The following is an 18,888-nucleotide window of genomic DNA, read 5'->3' on the forward strand; positions in this document are numbered from 1 at the left end:
TGATCAAGCAACTTGTCTTCTGCCATCCATCTCCAGCCTCTGACAAACAGAGGCCAAGGACACCATTCCTACTCCCTGGCTAACAGCCATATCTAGCTTGTGATCCACTATAATCCCTGAGCTATTTCTGCACTTCTTTCTAAGCAGCCATTTCTCATTTTGTATGTGTGCAAAGTACTTCACTTAAAAAGGAACAATCACACAATCCTTTTTAAATGCATTTGTTCTTATTGAAATTCATTCCATTCACCTGAAATCATTGCTCCAGTTCATCCAGATCATTTTGAAATTTAATCTTGCAACTTCTCCAATCTTCACAGTCTGCAAACTTTATAGAGTTGTACTGTTTATACCATGGGCTCAATCATTAACGAAGATACTGAACAGAACCGGAACCCAGAACTGATGCCTGGCAGGACCCCAATCAATAAGCACTTTCAGTGGGACCGTCAACCACTGAAATTACTAGTCCCTGGTAATGGTTTTCCAACGACTTATACATCCACCGTATTAGTAGCTCAATCTTGGTCAGAGGTCTCCAAAGTGCAGGGCATATGTAAAGGAATGTTCAGAGGATAGTGGGGACAAGGAGCTAATACCTTTGTTAGTGTATAAAGTGCTATGGGACTGCTTGTTATTTGTGAAACTACAGACTAACATGGCTTCTCCTCTGTAACTATTCCCCAGTAACGCTGCACCACCTGGAACAAATTACCTTTTGAATGTAGGTCCATGATTCCTCATTTCAGGACAAAATTCCTCCTTTCCACTTAGCATCTGACCTGAATAGCACAAATTAGTTAAATCCCCATGCTTAAACACTCTCCAAAATACAGCATACCTTTTACCATACCTATAGATATCATTTGTATACTTACTCTCTGTAAAATGATGAACTTGTGTAGATTAATAAGCAGTTTTAGTTTTCTACAGCTTCTCAAAAATAATGCTTTACATTGCAATGCCACTATTTAGCAAGAATCAATAACTCCTCAGGCACGTCCACTAGAGGGCAGCAATTGAGTATTTTTCTGAAGGCTACTCTAACAGCAGCTACTAGGACTACCCTATTTCAGAATCATCATGAATATTAACCATCAGTGATTATACAAACTGCCCCCATTACTAAAAGGCTGGACAGTGTGGTTTTTCCATTACTGAGATTACCCACGTCAAAACGTGTATCAGGATCTCCAAAGATGTGGCATGTGACAAAGCCTGAAGTGGAGCGGGAAGAAGAGAAATCTATGAAAACATGACATCTTGAATATTTTCTGGTAGCTTGATAAAGATGGGCTGAAACTACTGGAGGCAGTACCCACTCATTGTGCAGAAATTGGATATCCAGTGCTTTTTTTGGTTTAAAAAGAGGAACTGGTACTCAGCCAGCTTCCTACTCCCAGCCAATCACGTGCTGGGAGCTGTCCAGGTGCCAGTACAAGTACATGCATAAAAAAAAACACACTGGGGATATCTATCATCTCCAGTATCACATCCCAGAGAGAAGGATAATGACTGACTCCCAAATGAAAACTTGTCTTCCTTTTCCCTTTCTGCTTAAGTTTCTTCAAATGGAACAGATGCATAGAATGCAAGAAATCAGAGTGTCACACATTTGTATCTCTTTTTAGTAAAGGATGAATGAAAAGATCTGAGGGAACAGAAGGAGTAGGAGACAGAGGCAAGGACTCCATTCTTCCACCGCAAATATAGCAAAAAAAACTGCAAGAACAGGATGGGGTTTATATAGAGAACAATGAAATTGTCCATTCTTTTCCTCCTTGCCCCACTGAATGGAATAGAATGGAATGGGGCATTCTGTCAATGACCTAAAGATATGTGTGTTACTGAAAAGGAATTATCGCACCGTTCTGGAAAGGGAAACAGCCGAGCTGGCTTTTATATTCAAATTCGGCACATTAACACATGGTTTAAATCATGATGGGAACTTTCTGAGTCACTATAGGGGCTCGTCTGCGTACTCGGCTCAATCTAATTCTTGACCTTCCCCCCGCCATCCCTCCACTCTTCGATTTGCTCACCTTGATTATCTTTTTCTCATTTGTCCTCCTTGCTTACTGTTTTTGGTTCTCTGTGCCTTAAATATTGAGTCTGTTCTCGTCTGGCTATGGTCTGAAGAAGTGGGTGTGTCCCACGAAAGCTCACCTAATAAACTATTTTGCTAGTCTTTAAAGTGCTAGTTGACTGGTTTTTGTTTTGATCTTACAAGAACAAGGGTTTCTATTGCCATTTTCTCATGCCTAAAAGAAAGGAGAATGTATCCAATTGTGGACTTGAGAAAACAATGATTTCAGCCAATGGTTCAGGTTCAGAAAGGTAACCACACCTGAGCTCATGGATTCTGTGACTTTTAACAGACCTCCATGACTATTTCAGCTGTCAGCCTGCTTCAGAGTGGGGAGTGGAGTTTCTGTGAATTTTTCCCTTTACTAAAAATAACTGACAATTTTAACCTTGCATATAACGCACTAAGATAATTCAGTTATTCTGTATGGCATTTCCCCCATGATTCAGGATATGACATCCACATAGAGAGACAATGCCATCATGACTGTGTGGGGTTCTTGGGATATCCAATCCTAGGTAATCTTGTTATGCCTTATCTCGAGCATGAGAGTCTTGTGTGCTTAGTTGGGTGTCAATGCCCTATCACCAGGCTGTTAGCCACACAAGCACTCTGCCCTTGAGTATTAAACATTTGATAGTGATTAAAATTGGAAACATGACATATAAAACAAAATCATAACATATTAATGAATGTAAATGTTGCATGTTTACTTCTTAAGCGCAGGAAGAGATGTCTTCATCTCCTAGATATATTGCCTTAGTTCATTGTCTTTGCTCATAAAAAGGCCAACCCCACTCATGGCCTGATATTTTCCCTACGTCCTGCTTCCCAATTGACTTCACATCCCTTTGTTAACATTTGACTTAATATATGAATAACCAGCTATTGTGTTAGTTCATTCGTGTATAATTTACCTTCTCACACAGGTTCAAATTTATTTACCTCCTGTCTAGAGGAAAGTGTTTTTCCATCTTTGCTAGTGACTCATACCTTGATATACAGACTTTAAATCCATTTTTACTGTGTATATACACATTAAATCATTACATACCACCTGTACTGACATTTTACAATGACAGCTATGACCAGTATGATATCTTTGAGATCTCAGATGACCACACAGACTGCGTCTACACTACCTACTTCGAAGAGAGGATGGTAAGTAGGATGTTGGGAGATTATTAATGAAGTGCTGCGCTACATATGCAGCACTTCGTACTTGCCGTGGGGGAGAATTAGCTTAATGAAGTGCTCCTGACACCTTACTTACCATGCTCCCTTCAAAGTAGAGAGCTAGTGTAGACAAGCCACATAGTAGAATCAGGCTCATTACCCTTCTGGTTCCCCCAAATCAGCTGATGTTATAAACATAATGGGGAGTTTAATTCTCTCCCTGTGCCAGGAAATATTTTTGCCTTTGGAGTTGATAGTATCATCCATCAGGTCACGAGAGAAAACCACAGTGGTGTCAAGACGATAAGCACATCCTACTAGACCACCTGAGCAAGAAGCTTGCTTCTGATTAGTAACTATCAGTCAAGAATTTTATCATTCAGAACTTTTTGCTAATGGGATCATCCAGTCACGAGCTTGTTTGCCACAGAAATAAACAAAGGATCAGATTTCTTTCTTCAGGGTGTGCAAATTGTATTATGCATGTGAATAAAATATTTTGTCACTTATAGGATGAGTCCTGAATTTAATTCCCTGGTAGCTTCTGTTATGATTATTCATAAGCTGTTATCCTTTGAAAATATTAAAATCTCTGCAGGACATCACCTAATGAAGCATTGTTTTCTTTAGTTAGTATTAAAGATTGTGATAATGCCTCTTACATTAAAAACTAGAATTTCTGCATCCTTACTAGGGTTGGGTCAGTAACAGGTTATTTTGATTCATGGAGAATTCCAATGAATAAATAAAATGAAAATTCAGCTTTAATTGAATGGGAAATAAAATTCAGTTGTAAAAATTAAAAAAAAAAAAAATCAACTTCAGCTTTTATTCTGATTTTTGGGTATTTTTAAAAATGCAAAAAAAAGATTCAAAACTGGCAGGACGAAGTGGTCAAGATAGTGTCTCCCCTTATAAGCTTTAATCCAGTAGTTCAGTTGCCCTATCCAAGCCCGAGCCCACTAGTAACAGGGGCAGGTGGCGTGTCCTGCTTTGGAGTGTCAGTGAGCAACGAGAGCAGCCGTAACTGATTCAATGATCCACTGCACTTTCAATGTAGTGCCCGTGTCTACTTAAGCATACATTTCAGTTGCAAATTCTTGTTCTGAGAGTCTTCTTTGACAGAAGGTCTAAACCCAAATCCAAGCCTGAGCCCACTGGTAACAGGGGCAGGTGGTGGGCCCTGCCCCAGACTGTCGGTCAGAATACTGGGCCCAATGTAGCCCTGCTGGAGCTCCTTCACTTTCCCTTGGACTTCATCCGTGCTGCAGTGGAGAGTGGCCTTGCTCCGCCAGGGTGGTGGCCATCTGGCATAGGCTTGGGCATTACTGTGCTTCACCTTGGGGTCTTGGAGTAGATCCTCCCTTACCCCACAGGTCAGCACCTCGCACCCAGTCCAGGTGGGACCCACCTCTTGGTGCCCTGGCCTGGCTCTTGGGCCTTTGAGACAAAATTATTGATCCGAGGAGCTTCTTTGCCAGGTGGTCTAAATCCAGATGCAAGCATCCAAAGATCCAGTGCTTTTGCACCCATTTTGAAGACCTGTCAGTCGGGAAACCCAAAACCTTTTTTCTAACCTTTCCCAAGTGCTTTATTACCCCTCTCAACCCCTCAATCATAAAAAACATCTCATACAGGCAAACCAGATCCCAGCTGGAAAATGGAATGTTTGGTTAACAAGATCTGATGGGAAACTGTTTAATGGGAAACTGTTTAGACTTAGCTTTCAGCCTTGCAAGATTAAGGTGCGGGAAGTCCTCATCAGAGATATGCTGTTCGCAGATGATGCTGCTGTAGTGTCACACATGTAAGACCAGCTTCAGAAACTGCTAGATCAGTTCTCCAAAGCATGCAAGGACTTCAGGCTTTCCATCAGCCTAAAGAAGACAAACATACTTGGTCAGGACGTTGCTGAACCTCCATCAATCACCACTGACAACTATAAGTTAGAGGTCATCCACGAGTTCATTTACCTCAGGTCCACCATCACTGACATCCTGTAATTGGGGACTGAGCTAAATAGGAGGATCGGAAAAGCAGCCACAACTCTGTCCAGACTCAGCAAGAGAGTGTGGAATAACATCAAGTTGTAATAGGCATCCTTCGATCCCGAGGGATCATGGGTTTGCGCCCCAGTTGGACTGATTTGAGCAGCATCTTCTGTGGCTGTGCAATCCAATCCGGGAGTGGCAGTCCTTTCCGCACTGTGAGCGGCAGTAGGCAGATGTTGCTCTGGTATCACGGGCACGGATCTTCCTGAGGGCTCTCTTGTCTTCCGCTTGCTTCACCAAGGTAGTTTCATACATAGCAAGAGCTTCCTTCATTCCCTGTTTCCAGGCACGCCTGTCTGAGGCGAGCATATGCCAGGTGTTCACACTGATAGAGAGCGTGCTGAGGTCATGCTTGCACGTGTCCTTGTAGCGCAATTTAGGTCACCCTTTTGGCCTTTTTCCAGACGCCAGTTTGCCGAAGAGGAGGTCCTTCGGTATTCAGCCATCCGTCATGCGTGAGACATGGCCCAGCCAGCGCACACGCCTCTGTTTGAGAAGGGTGAACATGGAGGTGGTGCCTGCCCTCTCAAGCACTGAGCTATTGGGGACCTTGTCCTGCCATGAGATACTGAGCATGTGCCTAAGGCAGCGCATGTGGAATGTGTTGAGCTGCTGCTCTTGTTTTGAGCATAAAGTCCATGTTTCACTGGCGTACAGCAGTATGCTCAAAACACAGGCTGTGTAGACCTGCACCTTGGTGCGTACAGTGAACTTATTGTTAGCCCATACTCTCTTTGTCAGCCTGGAGAACATTGTGGCGGCTTTTCCAATGTGCTTGTTGATCTCGCTATCAAGTGACAAGTTGTCCGAGATCGTCGAGCCTAGGTATACGAACTCATGGACGACTTCCAGTTCGTAGTCTAGCATGTTGATAGATGGCTCGTTACCCATGTTTTGGCCCATCACCTGGGGCTTCTTTAAGCTGATTCTGAGGCCAAATTCCATACATGCATCCGCAAAGCAAGTTATGAGTGACTGCAGTTCCTGCTGAGTGTGAGCAGCAATAGCTGCATCGTCAGCAAAAAGGAACTCCCTTAGACGTTTCGTAAGCACCCTGGTCTTCGCTCTAAGCCTCAACAGTTTGAAGAGGTTGCCGTCCATTCTCGTGTGGAGAGAGATGTCCTCTGTAGCAGTTCCGAAGGCATATTTGAGCAAAACTGCAAAGAAGATGCCGAACAGTGTTGGAGATAGCACGCACCCCTGCTTCACTCCCCTGAGAATCTCAAAGGGTTCAGATGTGTGGAACAACAAGCTGTACACCCACACCAATATGCAAGTTTACAGAGCCTGCATCCTCGGCACCCTCCTTTACGGCAGCAAGTCTTGGACCCTGTACGCCCACCAGAAAAAGAAGCTGAACGTCTTCCACTTGCGCTGCCTCAGGCGCATCCTTGGAACATCGTGGAAGGACAGAATGCCCAACACTGCCGTTCTTGAGCAGGCTGGAATCCCAACCATCCACACCCTCCTCAGGCAGCAGCGGCTCCGCTGGCTTGGCCACGTCCACAGGATGAATGATGAAAGGATCCCAAAAGACGTCCTGTATGGCGAGCTAGCCTCTGGCAAAAGACCTCCCGGACACCCCCAGTTGTGCTACAAAGATGTTTGCAAGAGGGACCTCAGGGAGGTAGACATCGAGCCGGACAGCTGGGAGGAGCTGGCAGACGATCGCAGCAGATGGAAGCAGGAACTACACAAGGGCCTTCAGAAGGGTGAGATGAGGATCAGACAGCTAGCAGAGGAGAAGCAAGCCCACAGAAAGCTCAGTAAGGACCTGCCAGACACCCACTACACATGCAACAGATGCAGCAAGGACTGTCACTCTTGTGTGGGCCTTCATAGTCACAGCCGATGCTGCAAATGATGATCCCAAATGGAACTACGAAGAGTACGATCCATAGTCTATGTAGACTGAACGATGCCTACTACTGCTACTGGTTAACAAGACACAGGAATGAGGGAAATGAAATGTAGGAAGATGTCAGATACTCACAGCTACTTGCAGGGCATGTTTTCCCTCACGCTGAACCAGTGAAAATAGCTAGTATGCTACGGGGCTCAGGGAACTGTGGGATATGTTCCCATAATACGCTGCTGCAACATTCAATTTTGGCAACTTGTGTGTCAGCAATAAGTCGATTTTGTGCGGACCATGTGGGAAGGTGAGGATGCTCAAAATCGAATTAATAAAACCCACTGTTAATAGATTTTAATCAAATGGATTTTAGCTCATGGTGTAGACACAGCCAAAGAGAGAGAAGCAAGCACCTTACTAACTTAGGGCTTCAGCCATGACAGTAATGGAAGGAGAAAGGCTCAGGACTTCTGATCCTTGAGAGCTCTGAGATTCAGGGTTTTAAACTAGAGGGGTGCATGGACCCATGTCTCCACTCCTGGTTTCAGCCTCGGGATGGGAGGCACTAAGGCTTGGGGTTCTAGGAAAGAGAGGAGTGTTGGTTTCCACTCCAGTACTCTTCCCATAGCTCAAGTCTTGATCTCCAGAACTCCTCCCACAGGCTGAAGTTCAGAACAGATTTGCTGAGCTAATGATCCAATCCTTCCCTCTCTCCTCCTTGCTGAAACCAGGAGTGGAGAAGACCGAAGCCCCCCAGGTTTAAAGCCCAGAGCTCTGGTTCTCTCAGAGGGCAGAAGCCCTGAGCCTTCTACTATGAACCCTGGCAGCCTCTGCCCCACCCCTGGCACCTTGAGCTCTAACGCACACCTGAAACTATGGCTGCAGCTCCAAATTCCCCTGTGTCTGAAGTCCATAACATCTTGTGCAGAATTATGAACCATTTCAGAATGACTGACATTCTCTATTGCTGAGGTATGTCTAACTGAGGTTCTATTGTACCAGAAAGTTGACACATTGAGATGCTGAGCAGCTGGAGATTTAACAGAAGTCAAAAGAAATGGCAGATGCAGGCTCTCAGCACCTCTCACACTTAGAATACGCATAAAAAAAACCTTTCAATTTTAAAGCCAAGTTTTAATTGCTTGTAACTGTCCAACAACATGGGAAGAAGTCTGTCATGCTTAGTGTCTGCCTCATATTACCTCTTTTTTTTTTTTAAAAGGACTTTACAATATGCTGTAAATTTAATTTGAATACTAACGACATTGAAAATGACCTTTACAGCCAAATATCATAGAGGTAGCCATGTTAGGTTGCATCCCACAAAAACAAAGGAGGTGGCCTATGGCACCTTAATGACTAACGTATTTGGTCATCAGCTTTCATGGCAAAACCCCATCTACCAAAGTGGAGTTTTGCCCATGCAAGCTTATGCCCAATATAAATCTGTTACAGATTAGACCTCTCTTGTCTGGGATTCTCTGGTCTGGCAACACCAATGGTTTGACATTATCAGGTACCCTGTGGATGTGCCAGCACAGCAGGACCATGGATGATGCCTGAACAGAGAGTCTGGCCACAGTTGGGAGTGGTGCCCGGGGCTGTCATCTCAGAGTGGAGACCAATGACTAGAGGCTGGCAGCCAGCTGGTGCTGCGAGCTGACAGCTGAGCCTGGCAGGGAGATGGCAACTGTGGCCAGGGTTGAGGGCCTGGCCTAGAGCTCCGTGGCTAGAGGTCTGCAGTAGAGGTGCTGACACTGACCTTCCCAGTCCAGTGTTCCCTGTAAGTTAAGTGCTTGGGTGGGTGCCCAGGATAGGTTCAGGTGCTGCCCAGCTGATTAGAAGAGCACCAACAGCACCCATGGCTGGCAGCATATATTTCTACGGGTGGTGCACATCTCCAATATACCTTGGTGTACATAAAATTTATTCTGCCCACAGACAGAAAAAATAAGAGGGAACCCTGCTCAGACCAGTCAGGTTCTGAGGGTGCCAGAACAGGGAGGTCCAACCTGTAAACTTTAAGGTACCACAGGACTCCTAGTTGTTTCTACAACCAAATGTAAACTACAACCCAAAGTAACAACTGGTATCTAAGCTTTGGCAACAAGATTCATACTTTGGTACCATACACCCAACAGCATCAGCTTAAGTTGTGGAAAAAGTACATATATCACAGATGCTGAGTAAGGGCCCTTATTTCTGTGCTCAAGATAAAGGTTTTAGCCTAGTATGTCTAACATATTTCTGCTGGCTCCAAATGCCCTAGGACATCATACAGAGATGTGCTAAAGTATATAGCCTTACTCATACACACTCACTATATTATTATTCCAAAACTTCCAAATCCTATTCAGATCCCAAAAATGAGGGGTTTTCTTACTCAGACTTTTTTGAGGAAAAAAAAATCTAAATTACATTTAGCGTTGTGCATTAATCACTTTTAACTTTGTCTCCTTTTGCAGAAGCTCTCGCTAGATTTTTGTGAAGGCCAAGACTACGGAAGGCCAAAAAAAACAAAAAAAAAAAAAAAACAACACACCTAGATAAGTTCATGTAGGACAGTGTCATCAATGGCTATTAGTCAGGATTGGCAGGCATGATGTCCCTAGCCTCTGTTTGTCAGAAGCTGGGAATGGGTGACAAGGGATGGATCACTTGAATACTACCTGTTTGGTCCTTATGTTGAGGTGTTAAGGTACATCCTCAGGTGACAAACTGAGCAAGTCCTCCATAGAGTGATCTCAAGAGGAGTCTCCAAATAATACAGAATAAGGTGCTGTGGATTAACAGCTCCTAGAAAGGCAACTCTGATTTCAAATAGGTCAGAGAGGTTGTTATGACTTTTTAACCACATCTGTCTAAAAAAGGCAGCAACTCTGATCTCAGACCTGCACTCACTCCTTCTAGTGCACATGTTGCAATTCCTAGGCCTGTGTACCACAATCAGTATGGCCATTTCTACACAGGCCACCTCCTTCGGAAGTGGCATGCAAATACACGGAGCAAAAGATGCTCATGAGGCATGGATGCAAATTCCCTGCGCCTCATTAGCATAACATCATGTGATTTGGTGTCCGGAAGACCGTTCTTCCGGACTCCAAAACACCATATAGAAATGCGGCCCCAGGGGGCTTCCGGAAGGAAGTCCTTCTCCCGGAGTCCCCTTCTTCCTGAAAATTTTTGGCCCTGTTTTGCTACAGAAAAATGAAATTGTTTAAGTCACTACTGGTAAAATTCACACAGGGTATCAGTAGACAGTGGCATTTCTACCACTAAGTCACCTACCCCCTTCTTAGATGACTCCTTTACTCCCCAGCCTCAGCAGCTTCAAAGCTAATAGGGAAATTCCAACATAGTGTATGCTAGATGTCTCACTCTGGCCCCGGTACTAGTTGAGCCTTCAACATTCTTAGCAGAAAAATAAAAAAAAAAAAAAAAAGCCTAGCTTAGAATTATGTGTCTGGATTGTCTCTTACCTTTGCTATTAAGCAGCTGGCTGAAGACCTCATGGAAAGCACAATTCAGACAAGCATTTTGCTTATAAAAGTCACATCCTACTTCATAACTAACCCTGCTTAAAATAACACATACCTATTTCATGTTTTTTGAAAAGTTTGAGATGACAATATTCCTTTGCTTACAGTACTCATGAATAAAAAATTCTCAAGCAGTGTTCTGTCCAAACTTCAAAGGTCAAGCAGGAATGCACAAGAAAAGTGGAGCTACACCAAACAGCAGACACTCTTCTGCTACCATCCCCAGGCATACAAACTAAGGTTCCTCCCAACATTCTTCCTCAATCTCTGGCAAAATATATTCACATGCTTAAATGAGAAAATAAAAATCACAGCCAGCAGGTACAAAAGAGTATAAGAAGCATGGTCCTGCCAAGTACTGTGGGAATAACAATCTGGAAACAAAAAAAGGTGAGAAATCCTTGCATATATTATATAAATAAAATGGTGATTTTGTCATACAATTGAAAAAAAATTCTCATGGATAGAAATGAAAGGAGTCCAGATACAGGCAATAATGATGAAATATTAATGAGCCCCTGATCTAAACTACATGTATTCCCTTACTCCAATGGAAAAATATTTTTAAACACTTATAGCAAAATAATGAGGAAAGATAAGAAAATATTTGTTTGATTCAGTAGTTATCATCACTATAGCAGTTTTGGACTTTAAACATTTCCTAAAATCTAAAACTGGTCTGAAAGAAAAACTGGCTCAAATAAAATTAGTTTTTATTTGCAACAATAAATTAAGTTGCAAGAGAACCGAAAATCCACATGGGTACAATGCTTATGTTTACATACTGTAGCTACACGTCAAAGAATTTAAATACAATAGTCTTTTAAGAAACAGATTTTACCCAAATTAAACTGTACCTTCTTGGCCAGACCAAAAGCAAACAGCAACCCCCACAACATCCCAAAAAAACTGTGAAGCCAATTTAAAATCCAACTATACCCAAATAATTCCTCAGAATAAAACTTCAGAAATAATTCAACCTAAGTGTGCACAGGCCAGAGAAAAATATGGCAAATCCATATTAGGAAAATTGATGTTTATTTTAAGGAATTGGGCAATAAAGAAAAATGCGATTATACCTTAGAGTGAGCACAGCTCTCTTTATTCTATAGTAAGAACTCTACATACAGTTCTCTTCAAAAGAAACTAATACCAAACAGGAGTACTCACTATTAAAAATTATGTTTTGAAGACTGAGTAGAACTTATTATTAGAAATGGATGCAGCAATTTAGAACTCTTCTGGCAACAGCTCTCTTGGTAGGACTAAGTCTGAAAAACTGACAGTGAAAAAGATCTCAGCTAGTTCCTCAGTAACTAACCCCAAAAAGTTATTAAAATATACTTTCTTTGAAATGAATGATTCAAGGATCAGCAATTATTTATAAAACTTGGCACCTCTAGGCCAGCAGCCATCCAAATCTAGAGACCGGTAGTTAAAAGTTACATAATCAACAGGGTGAAGTGATATAAAAATCACTTTAAAAATTCATTTAAGTGAGGCCGAGGCTTTTTTAAACTAATTTATAACTAAGTTTACAAAGATATGTTACTGATCATGTATTTTATTTGACCTTACTGAGCTGCTACAATCAAAAAATAAAACGCAATGCCAAAACCTTTATTACTGAAGCCCTGGTCCTGCAAATAGTTCAAGCAAATATGTAAATTTTACTCAAATAAACAGTACTACTATTTCAGTGGGACTACCAATATGCTTGAAGTTAAATATCTGTATAGTGTTCAGTGAATAACAGCAAAATTATATATTTATTAAGAACTTAGTGACTGAATCTCCGTCATGTAAAAATAAAAACGTGAGAACTAAATGAAAAATCTGTTGTTTTCCAACGCAATAGTTATTGTGAACAAATTCTTGTAAACACCCCAAAATTTAAAAAAAAAAACAGAATATTTAGGCACCTAAAGGTGAACTTTTCTAAAGAATGTGCAAAACTAGCAGCACAAGGCCCTTTACCTTGATGTAAAACATGGAATTCTATAGAACTGAAGTACAAAGCCCAGTTTAGCAAATTAAGATAATGAAATGGGAAGAAAGCAAATAACTAAAACCCACAGAAATAAAATTCTGCTTTTATTTAAAAAAGTAAGTAAAACTTTTTAAATTAAAAATGGGAGGTTAAATCTTTTTTATCCCCTTAAGTTGGTATTTATGAAACATTTTGTGCCAGGGCCTTTGCTGATGTCTAACAGGGCAGTAAACGAATATCCAAGACTACTAGTCTGCCTTTTGCACCGTAAGTGTACCTAGAAATCACTAGAACAGAATTACAAAGTAAGTGGGACAGCAGGGGGAAGTCTGTTTCACATCTTTGGTTCTTATACTGCAAAGAAACAGAATACTATTACTGTCTAGTAATAGCTGGTATGTGTTAAGTATTACAACCAATCTGTACATTTCACTCGCTGTGCCAAGAAGCCTACTACCTAACCTTTTCAATACAACTACGTTTACTCTGAAAACATGCTATTTCAGAACATAACTTTTCTGGAAGGGTGTAAAGAACAGCAACTGTATTAACAAAATACATTCAATAATTCCAGAATAATAATGAGAAATCTTGTGGCATCTTCTAGAGCATGGTTTCCCAAACGGGGGCACAAAGAAATTCCAGGTGGGTGCAAGGCGACCCACCCCCCCGTCACACCCCCTACCCAAAGAAAAAGCTGGCCTTTTCTTCCAGCTCTCAGCCCCTGCCATTTTATATAGGCAACCCAGCGCGGCCACCATAAAAATCAGGCAGCCTGCGAAGACCCACATGGCGCTAGCAGTCTCTTCAAAAGGGGAGCAAGTATGGGTTGGAGAGGTGAGGGAGAAGAGGAGGGATGGGGTTAGATGGGGGCAGGGGGTGCCTGGCTTTAGGAGAAGGAGGGGAGGGGCTGAGCTTGAGCAGGGGGGCTCGGGCGGCCAGCTTGCAGGGCTTGGGCAGGTGGCTGGCCCTGGCACTGCAGGGCTGGGTCAGCTTGGACAGGCAGCTCTGGCAGCATAGGACTCAGACGGGCAGGCAGCTGGCATGGGCGGCTCAGGCAGCTGACCAGGTGGAGCTGCACCAGGCACCCGCAAGGGTCCAAGAAAAACTATTTGTACTTATTTTTAATTTCAAATAAAATTTTTATATCAAGTTTGTGTGGTTATTTTATATTACAAATTGAAGTTTTTGTTAAAAAGGGGGTTGGGTAACGAAGAGGTACGGGGAGTGAGGGTTCCTCAAAAATTAAAAGGGGGGCATGATGCTGAAAAGTTTGGGAACCACTGTTCTAGAGTAACAGATATACTGGAGCATAAGCTTTTGTGGGCAAAGACTCACTTCGCCAGAGGCTTTAAAGTTCTTCGCAGAAAAATAAAATTAAAAAAATAAAACTAGCTTAGAATTGTGTGTCTGAAATGGCTCTTATCTTTGCTATTTAGCACCTGGCTGAAGACCTAATGGAAAGCGTAGTTCAAAACAACTGTTTTGGTTATAAATATCACATCCAACTTTATAACTAACACTGCATCTGATGAAGTGGGTCTTTGCCCACTAAAGCTGATGCTCTAATATATCTGTTACTCTAGAAGGTGGCACAGAACTTCTCATTGTTTTTGCAGATACAGAGTAACGTGGCTACCACTCTGACACTTAATTCTAGAATAATATCCTGTATAATGTAAAACTACAAATACACCTACTGTCAGCGTCTTTCTTAACTGAAGATTTCAAAAGTTTGTATCAAACATGTTAACATACCAGAATAATTTATTTCTTTAACCACAGTATTTCAGAAATCAAATGAAAAAAATAAAAAGGTGATGTTAATTAAAATAGATTTTATTCCCTTTTTAGTAAAGGACATCCTTGACATTTATAGTCCAGGATTTGTAATCTATAAAGGGAGTCTATGCTGCTGGGACTCTACATGCAGCAGCCTGCTGGTGGCACACTTCAGTTATCCTACTGCGTCAAAAATTCAGAGCTCTCAATGTGACAATGAATTCCCAATGCAGCCTCATTGAGTTAGTTCTAAGAACATACTTAACAGTAATAAAAGAGCAAGACAGAGTGGACTTATAATAAAAAAAAAACTGGAAACACTGAACCAGAAGATATACAATAAAGCATAAATCCTAAATACAAAGAAAGAAATGTAAAACACATTCCAATTGTCAAACTTTTGGGGCTATTTAATTTTCTCGACAAAGATTTTAGAAATATGCTTTTTTACATCCACTGACATTCAAACCACATAGTAAACCTTTAACTTGTATGACTAAATTATTGTAGAATTGCAAGATTACAAAAGTGGAGAATTAGAAACATACAGGTTCTTTAGCTATTAGGACACACGTGTAATTAAGTATTTAGATACATCTCTCAGTCACAAGAGCATATACTTGTTAATAACTAAAATCTGGTGATGCTCTCAACTCTTTTGGGCAACTCCAAAAAAAAACCAAACAGTCTATATTCCCAATGAAATTCTGAAATTACAAGTAACTTAAGAAATGTATTTCATTTAGCAAATTGTGCAAGAGCCTTACTCTAATTTCAAATTGCATAGCATAAATCTTTTCATTAGTCCGTCTAACTAGTTAGTCTACATGCTCCCATCACCAACTAGTTGATGAGGCACTGTGCTCTTATTTACATCACTGCAATCTGCTGGCTGAGGTGTGCTCGTGCCTTCATTTTCTTCAGTCACTCCCCACATTCCACTCTAATTGTTGCTATTTACAGAGAAGACCCCTCAATTCCATTAGTTTCTTGTACTTGAGTTTGCTAGAGTAACAACATTCCGAGCAACTAGTGCCTATGCATAAAAAAACTCAATCTACAATTAGGGAATGCAAGAATACACTGCTAATAAAATGTTTTAAAGTGAAAGCCCCTCACCTTATCTGCTCCCTAAAATCACTACACTATGGAAGATTAAGCATAAAAATACTACACTCATATATAATCATAGAACACTAGAACTGGAAGGGATCACAAGAGGTAATCAAGTCCAGTTCCCTGCCCTCATGACAGGGCCAAGCACCACGTAGAGACCATCCCCGACAGATGTCTGTCTAACCTGCTCTTAAATACCTCCAGTATTCCTCTCTAGTAGTTTATTTCACTGTTTAACCACCTGGACAGTCAAGAAGTTTTTCCTGATGTCCAACCTAAACTTCCCTTGCTACAGTATAAGCCCATTGTTTCTTATTCTATCCTCAGAGGCCAAGTAGAACAATTTTTCTCCCTCCTCCTTGTAACCCTCTGTTAGGTACTTGAAAACCACTATCATGTCCCCTCTAAGTCTTCTCTTTTCTAAATTAAAGCAGCCCAGTTCTTTCAGTCTTCCCTTATAGCTCACGTTCTCTAGACCTTTAATCATTCTTGTTGTTCTTTGGACTTTCTCCACATCTTTCTTAAAACATGGTGCCCGGAATTGGACACAATACTCCAACTGAGGCCTAATGAGAGCTGAGTAGAGCAGAAGAATGACTTCCTATATGTTGCTCTCAACACCCCTGTTAACACATCCCAGAATCATGTTTGGTTTTTAAATGCAACAGCATCCCATGGTTGACTCACGTTTTGCTTCTAGTGCACTATAACCCCTAAAATCTTTTTCCGCAGTACTCCCTCCTAGACAATCAATTCCCATTCTATATGTATGAAGCTGATTAGGCCTTCCTAAGTGGAGTACTTTGCATTTGTCCTTATTAAACTTCATCATGTTTACCCAAGACCATTTCCCCAGTTTCTCCAGATCTTTTTGAATTCTGACCCTACCCTCCAAAGCAGTTGCAACGTCTCCCAGTTTGGTATTACCTGCAAACTTAATAAGCATACTCTCTGTGCCAATATCTAAATCACTGGACAAAGATATTGAATAGAACCAGTCCCAAAACAGACCCCTGCAAAACCCCATTTATGCCCTTCCAGCATGACTGCAAACCATTAATAACTACTCTGAGAATGGCTATCCATGTAGTTATGCACCACCCTTAGAGCAGCCCCATCTAAACTGTGTGTGTATATAGTATGTATATAAAATTAACTACATTTAAATAGTAGAATACCCTGGCCAATTTCCCTAGTGTTTTGCCAACTTTTTCAAAGGATAATATTTAAAAAGGTAATTTTTGTGACCACGGAATGCTTTTGACACTCATGATCCTTTTTGTATAAGTGAGTGTTGTATTATTGAATACTACTAGTTTTTAATCCCAAAACCAAGCCAGTGTTACCCTTGCATGTTAGACTCCTAAACTGTGTTTTACTTAAGTAATCAAGAACCCAAATCAAAAAGTGTACCTTCAGTTATGGGAGCTATGTTTAGCAGAGAGAATCATAGAATCTTAGGACTGGAAGGGACCTCAGGAGGTCATCTAGTCCAGCCCCCTGCTTCAAGCAGGAGCAACCCCCACTAAATCATCCCAGCCAGGACCTGGTCAAGACAGAATTTAAAAACCTCGAGGGATGGAGAATCCACCACCTCTCTAGGCAACACATTCCAATGCTTCACCACCTTCCTGATGAAGTAGTTTTTCCTAATATCAAACTTATACCTCTCCTTCTTCAACTTCAGACCATTACTCCTTGTTCTGCCATCTGACACCACAGAAAACATTCTCTCACCCTCCTTTTTAGAGCCCCCCTTCAGGAAGCTGAAGGCTGGTATTAAATCACCCCTAAGTCTTCTCTTCTGTAAACTAAAGAAGCCCAAATCCCTCAACCTATCCTCACAGTTCTTGTGTTCCAGCCCCTTAATCATTTTTGTTGCCCTCTGCTGAACCTGCTGTCTAGTACATCCACATCTTTTTTATACTGGGGGGCACAAAACTCCAGATGTAGCCTCACCAGTGCTGAACAGATGGAAGGGAGTACACTCACAAAACTGATTTTAAAGACAATTACCTATGAAATAACTTGCTAGAACTAAGTGCAAGTAGCATTTAACTAGCACAGCACAAAAGAAATGTGAGGAACTTCGGGAAGATGAAAATAGACACTATTAGAGTATTCAATGCATCTGCCCACAGTCACAGTAAAGCTTGCTAGCACCTGATCTCTCTCTCAGTTATTTCCTAAATACTAATTGATTTCAATCAGCTATCTTTAAAGGCCTAAGGTAACACATTTTTGAACAAAATATCTAGAGAGAGAGACTCACAAACCACACACCATCACTCCAAAGAGATATCCCTGAGAGCAGCATATTTCAGAAAACTTGTTCTATTGACCGAGCAAGACGGACCTTCTCTCTCTCCAAATATCGCAAGGATGTAGGCAGCTTCCCCCCTCACACTGACTGTAAACCATCCTTTCCAGCAAGTCCCGCTCCCCGACCCAAACGTCTTGAGCATGGGTGCAATGGGAAATGACCAGGATCAGCCGCGAGCCACCGCAGGGCTGTAACCGAAGGCCGGATCCCGCCACCCCAGCGGCAGGACTCCTGCCAGCCGCTAGTTTCAAGCGAAGCCGAAGGTCTAGCGACCACATGGGCGACCCCTAGCACAGCACAGCGCCCCGCGCCAGGCCCGCAGAGCCCCTCGCCGCAGCACCTCGAGTCCAGCTCCGCTAGGAGGCCGCGACCAGCTCTTCTCGGCCGCCATCCCCTCAGCACCCGCCTCAGGGAGGCTGGCAGGCGGCCCCGCCGCAGCTCGGCGACACAGCGTCAGGACCTGGACAGGTCCCGGCGGGGCGGTCCCTCCCGGCCGTGCTTCAGGGGCCGCCGCCCTCCCGCCGCAGAGGGACCGGGTGAACAGCCGTCAGACTCGCACGCCCCCCCGGGCCGCCTCTCACCTGGCTACGGTTCCTACAGCCCCGCCAAGGACCAGCGAGCGGCAACGGCCCACGCTCCCCTCAGCAGACGGCTCCGGCGCTGCTCAGCTCAGGCCAGCCGGCCCTGCGCGCACGCGCGCTATTCTACAGCCCTGCAAGCGCGAGCCCGCCAACGCGCAAGGCAAGCACGTTCACGAGCTTCTCGCTCCCGCCACAGCCTCCGCGCGACACCAGCTCCTGGGTGCTCATTGGGCCGTAGGAGGCAGGGGGTGGGGAGGACCTTGGCGCCCAGGCAGAGGGGAGGAGTCCGAAGAAGGAACCCGGCCGCTGATTGGTGGGAGTTGAGGGACCGTGCACGCTCCCCCTGCTGCGGGCTTCTGCAGAGCGGCTGGGAGCGCGGGGCGCGCGCA

General features: G+C 43.0%; 1 protein-coding gene across 4 annotated transcripts in view; it reads right to left on the reverse strand.

The window, feature by feature from the left end:
- ADARB1 (adenosine deaminase RNA specific B1) overlaps nt 1–18,668 on the reverse strand; it is a 126,666-nt gene extending 107,998 nt beyond the window's left edge. For all 4 annotated transcript variants that reach the window (XM_075001491.1, XM_075001489.1, XM_075001493.1 and 1 more), the window contains exon 1: nt 18,500–18,668. The gene's annotated coding sequence lies outside the window, so the exon portion shown is untranslated. The remainder of the gene's footprint in view (nt 1–18,499) is intronic.
- Between the last annotated feature and the right edge of the window lie 220 nt (nt 18,669–18,888).

Source organism: Carettochelys insculpta, chromosome 8, assembly GCF_033958435.1.
Source record: "Carettochelys insculpta isolate YL-2023 chromosome 8, ASM3395843v1, whole genome shotgun sequence".
Classification (NCBI taxonomy): domain Eukaryota; kingdom Metazoa; phylum Chordata; order Testudines; family Carettochelyidae; genus Carettochelys; species Carettochelys insculpta.